We start from the raw sequence: 9,624 nt of genomic DNA on the forward strand, positions 1-9,624 counted from the left end.
GGGAGGGGGGGAGGCCCCCCGCCCAGCAACAACCAGCCGATTCCGCCTGCCCCGGCGGCCTCCCAGGCTTCGGTTCCGAGCCAGAGTCAGGGCGGCCGCCACGGTGAAAGCACCAGATACTACCTAGACCGGTGGTCGGTGACAAGTGTCCCAACCCTTCCGCTTTGCAGAGAAGAATGCCCGCAAAGACAGAGAGTAGTGAGTATTTACTAAAGAGGAGAGAGTACAGGGCGCGTGGATAAACACTCCGGCCGACTGAGGGAAAGGGAGTCACTGAGTCGAAGCCTCGCGGCAGTTTTACTTACTTAGTCGGGGCATTTCTTCCGGGTTTCCTTCGGCTGGTCATTTTGATTTGCCTGGTTCACAGGCCGTATTTGGTGCATCTCAGGATTCTCCTGGATGTGCGCACTCGTCTTAGCCAAGATGGGTTCCAGCGAAGAGGCCCGTGGGTAGCCTGGCATTAGTTAACATCACTCCCCTTTGACCTCCGAGGAGACTTTCTGTGCACATGTGGTCAGACAGGTCTCCTGAGAAATGTGTGGTCTGGGCAGGGCCCAGCCTCCTCCCTAAATTGTCCTGCTATTCTCAACTTGGAGTTTCAGTCCACAGGGAGTGAATCTCCAGTGCTCACCTGGGACCCACCCACCTCCTGCCTCATTACCGCCTGAACCACCCCCTTCCCCATTGTCCATGGGAAATTCTCTTCCATAGAACCAGTCCCTGGTGCCACGAAGGTTGGGGGCCCCGGCTGCAGAGGGAAAGGACGATATAAAAGAGGCTTCAGGTGGCGCCCGACAACCGGCAGGAACGTCAATGGGACAGACCCAGATCCTGGGGCAGCGGGAGCGCACCGTGGGCAACGGGGATCCCTGGCCTCCTCCAGGCCCACCTCTGAGCCTGGACCCTCAGGCGGGCTGCCCAGAGTGAGACCAGAGAGTTCCCAGGCTCCCCAAAGGGCTTAAATAAACTCTGCAGCAGGCAATGTACAGCTAAAGCTTCCAAGGGGGCTTCCCTGGTCGTCTAGTGGTAGAGTCTGCCTGCCAGTGCAGAGGGCAAGGCTTGGACTCCTGGTCCAGGAAGACTCCACGGGGCAACTAAGCACAATGAGGCACCAACTACTGACCAGATGTGCTGCAAATACTGAAGCCCCCTTGGCCGGAGCTCATGCCCTGCAACAAGAGAAGCCACGGCATTGAGAAGCCTGCACTCTAGCATGAAGGGTAACAAAGATCCATCACAGCCAAAAAGTAAAATAAAAATAAATAAATAGATCCTTATTAAAAAAAAAAAAAGCATATAAGGATGCATAGACAACAATGGATTAATGGTTTCGTTTGTGGGAAGGTGAGGTTTGTTTACTTTGGCAGAGCCACGTGGCTTGCAGGATCTTAGTTTCCCAAGCAGGAATTGAATCTGGGTCTTCAGCAGTAAAACACCGCATCCTAACCACTGAACCACCGGGGATTTCCTGGATGAATGTCTGAATTCCATCATTTTGAGCAGAGGCCTTTTTTTGGTTGTGCTGGTTCCCTTGCTGCACACAAGGTTTCTCCAGTTGTAGCTCTAGTTGTAGGTTTCCACTTTAGAGGGAAAAAAAAAATCCCAAGAGAAAAACTGGGGATCTAGAGTCAGTTGTGCATGCGTGCTAAGTCACTTCAGTCATGTCCAACTCTTTGCAACCCTATAGAATGTAAGCCACCAGGCTTCTCTGTCCATAGGATTCTCCAGGCAAAAATACTGGAGTGGGTTGCCATTTCCTCCTTCAGGGGATCTTCCTGACCCAGGGATAGAACCTGTGTCTCCTGTGACTCCTGCATCACAGGCAGATTCTTTACCACTGAGCCACCGGAGAAGCCCAGGGTCAGGTACAGTGATTTTAAAATTTGACACCAGAAGTGTGATCCATGAAAAGAAATGGAGACACTGAAAGTTGTCAAAATTAAAAACCTACGCTCTGAAGCACCTTGTGAAGAGGATGAAAGGACCAAGGACAGAGGCCAGGAGAGAAAACATGTGCAAACCACGTGTCAGATACGAATATGAAAAATTCTCAAAACATCATGGTGTTATCTTTTTAAAAAATCCAAATATAAAATAGACAAAATACACATAATATATTTTACCCAAGAGAAGGAGATACCATTAAATGGCAAATATGCATATGGAAAGCTATGAGGCATTTCCTAGGAATGCAAATGGAAATCATAGGGATATACCTAGGCAGATCCCTCAGAACGCCTCAAAGAAAATACAGAACAGTAGCAAAATGATGAGGAGGTCAAGGGAAAATCAATCATTCATCCTAGCGGTGATGTAAAGTGGTACAGCCACTGTGGAAAACAGTGGTGGTTTACAAACACAAACAACAAAAAACTTTCCAAGTACCATACAATCCAGAAACTCAACTCCAGTCAAATTAAAATAGACCATGTAGTAAACGATTGACTCAGTAGGTCCACAGTGTTCAAAACCTGCACATTCCAAAGGAAACTCTGGCCTTGCCTGGCTCCCAGGAAGCCCTTGGAATACCTGATGAGGGTTCTTGTATAGTTGAGGCTTGCAGGGCCTTGGGCCATGGGCCATGGGGTAGCAGTTTCACCTGCAGGAAGTCAGCTTTGTGGGATCATGTGAGTTCTTCTAGGGAGTGAGGCATCAAATAAGAGGGTGGTCTGGAGGAGCTCCCCCAATCTCTCCCCAACAAATAACATTTATCTCCCCCAAAATCTTGAACTTGCATGGCCTTAGCATCTCTTGTTCATTCATCAGAGTGCCAAACTGGAAACAACATGGATTCCTTCAAGGAATGAGTGTTAAATAAACTAGTTGGTGGCAGGGGTAGCTGTAAAGTCAAGTGGGCCTTAGGAAGAATCACTAGGAACAAATCCAGTGGAGGTGACGGAATTCCAGGTGAGCTATTGAAAATCCTAAAGGATGCTGCTATATTAAGTGCTACACTCAATACTGTCAGCCAAGAGCCGGACACAACTTAGTGGCTGAACAACACCAGGGGGTAGCTGAGGAACTAGAAGTGCTTGGAGATACAAATGGAAGGAAGAAGGGACAGGACTGGGCAATGGGTTGTCCGTGTCATGTGGAAATACAGGATGAGGGAACGCTTCCAGGGTCTAGAACAGTCACTGGGTGAAGAGTGGTGGAATCCATTCAGACACGGCACAGTCTGTGGCCCATCCAGGGTGAGAAAGAACAGGGTTTTCGTGCTGCACCACTTTTAATATGTGGTTTCTATGAGGCCTCCAAGTCAGAAAACCAAGCAGATGGTCGTATAGCTAATTCTGGAAGGAGATAAGATCTGGGGGTTATAATGCCTTAAAACAAACTAGATCACTAAGGCTATTTTTTAAATCATTTTGGTTATGGACTTTAGGATCCAGGGTGGAACACTTCCAGTTTTAACGTTGAGGTGGAGGAGATTATGCTGGCAAGCAGTGCTATGGAGGAGCATCAAGAAAGGCAGCAGTGAAAGAAGCCTCTGGCATCAGGAGCCCAAGAAACCAAGGCTGGCGAGCCCCTTTCCCCTACTGCTCTGAAGGAAACCAGGACACTTCACCCCAAAGTCTCCCCCACACTTCGGTACATCAATTTTTTTTTGGTTGTTAGTTTTTAAAGATTAATTTATTTATATTGAAGGCTGTGCTGGATCTTCGTTGCTGTGCGTGGTCTTTCTCCCATTGCGGTGAGCATGGCTGCTCTTCATTGGGGTCACAGTCTTCTCACTGCGGTGGTTTATCCTGTTTCAGAGCATGGGCTCTGGGCTCACTGGTTCTAGAGCACAGGCTCAGTAGCTGCAGCACATGGGCTCCGCTGCTCCACAGCAAGTGGGATCTTCCCAGACCAGGGACCCACCCCACGTCCCCTGCGTTGGCGGGCGGAGTCTCTTCCCTGGACCACCAGGAAAGCCCCAGCACAGCAATTATTTTGAATTCCAGGCAGTTACGATGCAGCAGGTGTGAGGAAGACGCTGACTCTAAAGCTCCCATGTGAAATGCACCCTCCCTTTCCCCAGAGGAAGACATTTTAAACACCAGAGATAGGAAACAGGGTTGTCAAAGGGAGAACTGGGGACTGAGCAGTCTGCGCTCAGTTTAACAAACCTTGTTAATCTCATCCTTATCTTCTATTTCTTCACCATGAAATACCCACAGCCCAAATCCCTTTTCCTTCTCAATTTTTCACAAATTGATCCTTTGACTAAAAGGTGTAGAAGCTTCCTGTTCTTGGTATACTTGGGTCTTCATTCTTTCATGAATGCTCCCATGGACACATAAACATTTAATAAAATGTGCACGCCCTACTCCTGTTAATCTGCCTTTTGTCAGTTTCAACTTTGGGCCCAGCCATAGACACTAAGAGGGGAGAGAATTTTTCCTTCCCTACGGCTGTTAGGAAGTCCAGTACAATGGTAGATGGCAAGTGAGCACTGTAATGTTCACCAAATAAAGTCACTGGTGCCAATGGCAAGGGAGAGCAGTGTTGGGAGCGATATGGGGATGTTAGGTGAACATACTGAAAGCATGTGTGTTGAAAGAAGTGTTCACGAAAGGTCGATTCTGTATTGCGTTTTTTAAAGAGGAGTTTAGGTTCACAGTAAAATTAGAATAGAGAGTCCAGAATGCCCCGCGCCCCCCTGCCACTGCGGGTCCTTGCCTAACTCCACTCCCCACAAACAAGAGCCAGAGAGAGAGACTCAGAGCCTTCTCCTCTGCCACTCTTCTACGAATAATTCCACGCCAGTGAGTTGTCTGTAAGCATCAGAATTCACTTTTTTAAATAGAAGATTCTTTTTTTTTTTTTACGTATTTCTTTTTATTTATTTACTTGGCCGTGTCGGGTCTTACTTGTGGCATGTGGGATCTAGTTCCCTGACAAGGGATTGAACCTGGAACCTGGGGCTCCTGCACTGGGAGCATGGAATCTTAGTCATTGGACCATTAAGCAAAGAGAGGGAAAGTGAAGGTTACGCTACACTACGCTAAGTCGCTTCAGTCGTGTCCGACTCTGTGCGACCCCATAGACGGCAGCCCACCAGGCTCCCCCGTCCCTGGGATTCTCCAGGCAAGAACACTGGAGTGGGTTGCCATTTCCTTCTCCAGTGCATGAAAGTGCAAAGTGAAAGTGAAGTCGCTCAGTCGTGTCCGACTCTTAGCGACCCCATGGACTGTAGCCTACCAGGCTCCTCTATCCATGGGATTTTCCAGGCAAGAGTACTGGAGTGGGGTGCCATTGCCTTCTCCGAAGTGAAGGTTAGAAAAACATGAAGATTAGTTATAGATACTGGGACTCCAGCACACGGGACTGACTGACTCTAAGGTCAGACTCTAAGGGACTGACTTTGAAAGATTTCTGAATGTGTGTGGTCGATTTGACATGCAGGTTGTTTTGAATTTACACTACCATCTAGCCACTTCTGAATGTCACACACTCCCTCCTCCCCACTGAAAAGGAAGATGGATAAACATGACTGAACCCCACAAATGGCACCGCTGAATGAAGATGGGTGCTCTCTTTGTGCCAACTGTGACTCTGAGTTGTGATACCAGGGTGTTTTATTCTATATTTTTATGCTGAGCTACACAGCTTGTGTGATCTTAGTTCCCCGACCAGGGATTGAACCTGGCCTCTGGTGGGGAAAATGTTGAAACCTAACCACTGAACCACCAGGGAATTCCCACTAGGGCTGTTTTAAAGATTGATTTACTAGTTTTAACACAAGGAGAATGTAAACGTACTTCATGCCACTTATAAATAGCAAAATAATGTTATGTGATACATATTTTTAACTACAATTCAAAACAAAACACCATCTCCCTGACTCGGACTAAGGGAGTTTCTGGGTCTGCTGGAGAGGGTCATAGGCAGTGTGGAAAACCAGGGTCAGCAATTCAAAATATTTTCTTCTTCATAAGGTGAATAAAAATTATAAATGATAGCAGTTGTAGGTGCTGTAATTTAAGAAGGAAAAGGCAGGGATTCATTTGAGCATTTAAAAGCATAACCTGGGCTTCCCAGGTTATGTGGCTTTCTGTAAAGAATTCTCCTGCCAATGCAGGAGCCACAGGAGACTCAGGTTTGATCCCTGGGTTGGGAAGATTCCCTGGAGAAGGAAATGACAACCCACTGCAGTATTCTTGCCTGGGAAACTCCATGGACAGAGGAGTCTGTGGGGTCACAGTCAGACTCGACCGAGCATGCACACACTGTACAAGAACGGTCTGTTTTATAGTCGGTGGCATCTTAGCTTTGGTCTAAAAAACAAAAAGACAGTTGAGCCAGTGCGCAGTCTTACCAATTCTTACATAATCTAAAGTACTGTAAATGTTGGAAGGTCAAGTTTCAGTGACTATGACAAAATATAAGTAGTGGACTTGACCTAGTCTGAAGGCTCAAGAAAAGATACCTTGAGAAAAACTTCCTATATATTGAGTGTTGGGCAGAGTATTCCAGTGAGAGAGAAAAGCTGGTATTGGGAAGCTGAGTGAACATTCAGGAAAGATAGAGGGGCTGGGACAGAATGAAGGATGCTTCATGTTCAGACACTGAACTAAGGAAATAGAATAATTTGTGGAAATAATAACTTAGTTGACCCAAAAATTCAATGTATGTAATTTATAAATCTGAAATCATTAGAAACTAAATCTTAAGTCTTATTAAACTACAATACTGTGATTACATACTTTTAAACATGGTGATAAAATCAGCAAAAGGTAATTCCATTTGTCAAATTAAATTATTAAGTCAATTTAATTTGTTCAGAAAGTCAATATAATGAGAAACTTTAAAAATACATAATTTGTAAACATCTGCATACATAAACAAATGTTTAAAGACTCCTGAAAGCAAATTTTGTTGAGTTTCCTGCTTCTTCTTATCTGGTAACCTGAAAGTCAAGGCTATTATTCAAAATCACATTCTAACAATTTTTCCTTCAAAAATATCTTTCACTAAGAATTTATGTAGCAATATAAAGAGCCTGCCCAAAAAACACTGTAAACTGTAAGTCAATAAAGGATAAATAAAAAAATAAAGAGCCTAATCTTCGTAAAGCATTAGAAGATTAATGGTAAAAATAAATAAATAAATAAAAATTTTTTTAAAGATTAATGGTTATCTTTCTTTCATCCTATGTTAGGACACTTCCCCCCCCGCCCCCCACCCCGGATATCATCCACACGTCCTTTTCAAAAGTTTTCTTTTCTTTTCAACTGAGTTTTGTTAACCTACAAATATATTTCAAGTGAGGTCTAGCAGACTTTTTCAAATCATAGTTTGCATCTCTTGGGCCAGTTAAAAGGTGAGAGTGACTGTATGTGCGCAGGAGAAGAATGATCTAACAGACTTTTCTTTTCCCACCTGGAATCTGAGAAGGCTGACAGTGCCAGAGATTTGAACAACCAGACTCAACATCCATTCTCTGAGAATGTGTCTCCTCCACAAGAAACTGCAAATTCAAGACACACTGAAGTACTTCAGCCAACTCAGAGCACTGTAGAGGAAAGCAAAAGAGTGGATGAGAGGGATACAAACAGGACAAAGAGGGACAGGGTTTAGATAGACTCCCTAGTGAGGAAGTTTTACACTTGTAACATCGTGGTTCCCTAAGTGAGCCCTGCAATGCTTTCAATTTTCAGGACAAAAAAGAAGTAAAAATCTGATTACCCAATGGCTCTCTCTCTACACTTTGGTATGAATAGGCTCCCAAATACCACACAGACTCTCAGGGCTTTTCTTAGGCAGATCCATCAGTGGCTAGAATGTCAAATATACTCCGTGTTTCTGGGTGTGTGAAAAACAAATTAAATAGAAGGAGCTTAATTCTCCCTGTAGAAAATGTGGGGATTCTCCCTGCCTTTTGTCAGAGCATTTAGCTTAGAGCTAAATCTAAGCACTTCCTCATCTCTTTAAAAGGGATCACTTTGAAGACTAGATGGGACTTTTGTCCGTTGGGCTTTTTTGTTTTTCATTTTCATGAGTTTCTTAAGAAACTAGGAACCATTTCTTTAAAATGGAAACATCTTGAGAGCCAGTTTTTTGAAATGTAAACATCGAGGGAGCCCGCTAGTTTGCCTCTCTCCAGGTTTCTGCGGGAGGGTAAGGGACTAACTTTGGTGGGTGCCTCGCTCCAATATGAAAAAAAAAAGAACCAACTCCCGTCACAGGGATGAAAGTAGCTTGTCTTTCCTCTAGATAAAGCCAACAAGCGAGGCGACAGACGGCCACCCCGCTTACCAGGGACACTTGGGACACACTGGGTGCCATGTCAACACGAAAACACAGGCAGAACTCAAGGCGAAGCATTTACTTGTGATCAAAGAACTGCCGTTCAAGGTACACCAGATTTGCAGAGCAACCTAACTCAAATAGGTTTCATTTGAAGCAAGTGAAAGTCAGGAGTTTTTAAAGGCAAAAAGGGGGACGTCTACATAATTCCAAGTATTTTGATTGGCGTTGGCGGCAGAAAGCTAGTCTTGGCTAAACGTGTTTGGTCGCTAAATATCACTAAGCAAAAGTCTGTTCCTGGAGCAAGATACTTTTGCAGAGCTCTTGAAAATACTTGTGGTTTGACCCTGTCCAAAAGTTCACAGTTCACGGGGTGAGGACATGCATAAGAATCAATTCTTTAATGGTCCCTAGGCTCCATTTAAAAACTCACTGACATGAGCAACTCATTTTATTTCATCTTTCATGGTGCCATCAAGTCCTCTTACTCGTTATACCTATCTTGGAAACAAGTATATAATGCGTTCTATGTGCCTGTGCACATAAGAGAGTGAGGGGATTTTTTTTTTTTTTTCCTGTCTTTGCAATTTCTTAGAGTTTGCTTGTGATGTACATCACACTCTGGTTTAATACTGATCCAATAATATGGTATAATGAGAAATTTATTTGGTTTTTGCTCACAGATCCTGGCAGAGGTCCTAAAATCCTTGGAACTTCCTGATAGATAGGATTACCTTTTGTCACTAATACGAGGCTCCCTTAAATTGAAGAAAGTAGGGAAAGCCACTAGGCCATTCAGGTATGACCTAAATCAAACCCCTCATGATTATACAGTGGAAGTGAGAAATAGATTTAAGGGACTAGATCTAATAGAGTGCCTGATGAACTATGGAATGAGTTTCGTGACACTGTACAGGAGACAGGGATCAAGACCATCCCCATGGAAAAGAAATGCAAAAAAGCAAAATGGCTGTCTGGAGAGGCCTTACAAATAGCTGTGAAAAGAAGAGAAGCGAAAAGCAAAGGAGAAAAGGAAAGATATAAGCATCTGAATGCAGAGTTCCAAAAAATAGCAAGAAGAGATAAGAAAGCCTTTTTCAGCGATCAATGCAAAGAAATAGAAGAAAACAACAGAATGGGAAAGACTAGAGATCTCTTCAAGAAAATTAGAGATACTAAGGGAACATTTCATGAAAAGATGGGCTCGATAAAGGACAGAAATGGTATGGACCTAACAGAAGCAGAAGATATTAAGAAGAGATGGCAAGAATACACAGAAGAACTGTACAAAAAAGATCTTCACGACCCAGATAATCACGATGGTGTGATCACTGACCTAGAGCCAGACATCCTGGAATGTGAAGTCAAGTGGGCCTTAGAAAGCCTCAC

Source organism: Bison bison, unplaced genomic scaffold (assembly GCF_000754665.1).
Source record: "Bison bison bison isolate TAMUID 2011002044 unplaced genomic scaffold, Bison_UMD1.0 scf7180017864383, whole genome shotgun sequence".
NCBI lineage: Eukaryota > Metazoa > Chordata > Mammalia > Artiodactyla > Bovidae > Bison > Bison bison.